We start from the raw sequence: 3,065 nt of genomic DNA on the forward strand, positions 1-3,065 counted from the left end.
CATCGAAAAAACTAATGATACCAATGGATTTTTTATGTATTTATTTTTTTGAGAGAGAGAGAGGGTTAGGGCTGGAGTCCAGTGGTACAATCGTGACTCACTGAAGTCTCAACATTACCAGGCTCAAGAAATCCTCCTGCCTCAGCCTCCTAAGTAGTTGGGACTAAAAGTGCACATGAGTCACTACTGATAGCAGTAAATAAAGGAAAAGGGATAATTCTTCCCCAAAAATAGAATCCCAACTAATAAATGTGGTATAAATGTAGTAGTGGTATGTGGGGGCTATGGGAGTGGTGGAATCACCATTTATCATGAATAGAATTACTCTTTTTGTTTGATTGTTTGTTTGTTTGTTTGAGACAGTCTCCCTCTGTCTCCCAGGCTGGAGTGCAATGGCATGATCGTAGTTCACTGCAGTCACCACCACCCAGGTTCAAGCGATTCTCCTGTCTAAGCCTCTCAAGTAGCTGGGACTACAGGCACATGCCACCACACCTGGCTAATTTTTGTATTTTTAGTGAAGTTGAGGTTTCACTATGTTGGCCAGGCTGGTCTCGAACTCCTCACCTTGCTTTTTAATGACCATTTGTCATAAAAAGAAAGACTGAGGAATTATCCTGTTTCGGTCTTGTTGGTCACATGCATGAAGATGATCATCTGTTAATCTCTACTAATCACATAAGAAAGACATGACAGGCCAGGCATAGTGGCTCACACCTGTAATCCCAGGACTTTGGGAGGCCGAGGCGGGTGGTCAAGAGATTGAGATCATCCTGGCCAACCTGGTGAAACCCTGTCTCTACTAAAAATACAAAAATTAGCTGGGCATGGTGGCACAGGCCTACAGTCCCAGCTACTCGGGAGGCTGAGGCAGGAAAATTGCTTGACCCAGGAGGTGGAGGTTGCAGTGAGACAATATTGTGCCACTGCACTCCAGCCTAGTGATAGAGTGAGACTCTGTCTCAAAAAAAAAGAAAAAGAAAGACGTGACAACTAAATATAAGGAGGGATTTGGCAAAATTTAGAACTTTTTTCTTTTGCTTTGAAGAACATTAGTTGGGAAACGGGCAAAATTTAAATAAGGTCTGTAAATCAGTTAATAATATTGATCGGGTTGGGGCTCATGCCTGTAATCCCAGCATTGTAAGAGGACAAGGCAAGTAGATCACTTGAGCTCATGGGTTCAGGATCACCCTGGACAACATGGTGAAACCCGTCTCTCCAAAAAATATTACCAAAAAATTAGCCAAGCATGGTGGTGCGTGCCTATAGTTTTAGGTACTTGTGAGTCTGAGGTGGGAGGATCACCTGAGCTCAAAAAGTCAAGGCTGCAGTTAGCCATGATTGCTCGTATTTGGGACTGAGGCAGGAGGATCACTTGAGGACATGAGTTGAGATCAGCCTGGGGAACACAGGGAGACTCTGTCACTATGAAAAATTTCTTTTGTGTGGTAGTGTGTACCTGTAGTCCTAGCTACTAGAGAGGCTGAGGCAGGAGGACTGTTTGAGCCTGGGAGTTTGAGGTTAACATGATCACGCCACTGCACTCCAGCATGGGTTACAGAGTGAGACTGTCTTCAAAATAATAATAGTATTGCATCAATGTTAATTTCCTGTTTTCCATACACAGTACAATTAGTATGATTGTGTAAGATGTTAACATTTGGGGTGAAGAATGTACTATTTTTACAATTTTTGTAAATGTAAATTAATTCAAAATAAACTTTAAAAAGAAAAAAACACTATTATTTCACAAACCACTCTTATTTCACAAACCACCATAACTGTTTCAAGTGAGAATCATCATAAGTAGATGCTAAAACTAGTGGATGAAAGTATGAGCAACAATGTATTTACATAGACTCAAAGTATCCCACATACATATTAATTCAAGGTAGAAAACAGAGAAGACTGTCAGTGCCCAGATCACACACCCCAGCCCTGGAAGATGGAGAACTGCCTCAAATTCCCCACCTCAGATGACATCTCCCTGCTTCAGGAGTCTCAGTTTGACTGGGCTAGCTTTGGCGAGGGAACTAAGCTGAATCAGGAGCCACAGCCATGATCCGGCTTAGTTCCACTTCCAGTCTAGCTCCAACACCTAGCCAGACTCGGCTAGCAACTCAGCTGACTGAAGAGAAACAAATTAGGATAGCTCAAACAATAAGCCTTATACAACATCTGCCTAAAAGAATTTTTGACCCTAAAAGGGATGGATGAGAAAAAAAGATCCGGGAGAGTGTGATCTGATGATGAACCTTGTTTAGGGGGACCCAATTCAATTTCTACCGCACATGTGCATCTATCATCTGCACTGTGGAGATGACTGGTTAATGATGTCATTCACGTGCCTGTCCTGCGTGGAGCCAGTTGATGCAGCACTGCTTTCATACTATCAGATTACTGAGCCAGGGTCTCTCATCTGACATCAACTGAACCATCATTTTGGGTGGTTTTGATCTTTTGTCAACGAACCCAAAGAGCCATGGTTAGGAATTAAGATCATGTACAAACGTTTCCTAAAAATTCCTGGATGGCTGCAGTTGTTGGGGGAAAAATACACGATATTTAAAAAACTTAGAGTGAAAAGTAAGATGTATTTTTATGTAAAGCCTTGATTCAAGGTTTAAAAATATAACTGTATTTTGACCCTTTTATTGCTCCAGTCTACAGGAATTGTGTTAAGTGTTACAGCAGCTGTATTTGTTTAAATTGTGTATATTGAAGATTAAAACATGGTAGTTATTTTTCCTAAATGAAATCATTCTTCTATTCCCCCTCCTACCCAAATTCTTTTCTGATGTTGCTGGCATTTGGGTCAAGGTTTATCAAAAGCTACATTTTATAACACTGGCACACACACAAAAAGTAGTTTTAAGCTTGTTTGCACAGTTCTCTTACCATTGGAAATAGAATTCATTGCCTTAGGTCTTTTAAAATAGTGTATTATCATCACTGAGGCTAGTTCTATGTTTGAAAACCAGTTATAACCTGTCGTAAGTGCTATATTCTGTTTGCAGTTAGGAAATGCAGAATTCAAAGTGATCTCCTATCTCGTAAGCAAA

The 3,065-nt window shown here is 40.8% G+C and overlaps 1 pseudogene; it reads left to right on the forward strand.

Annotated features, from left to right (window-relative positions):
* Positions 1-1,933: 1,933 nt before the first annotated feature.
* LOC120364254 (RING finger protein 11 pseudogene) lies at positions 1,934-2,426 on the forward strand (annotated as a pseudogene).
* The last annotated feature ends 639 nt before the right edge of the window (positions 2,427-3,065 follow it).

The sequence above is a fragment of the Saimiri boliviensis genome, chromosome 5 (assembly GCF_048565385.1).
Source record: "Saimiri boliviensis isolate mSaiBol1 chromosome 5, mSaiBol1.pri, whole genome shotgun sequence".
In the NCBI taxonomy this organism is placed as follows: Eukaryota; Metazoa; Chordata; class Mammalia; order Primates; family Cebidae; genus Saimiri; species Saimiri boliviensis.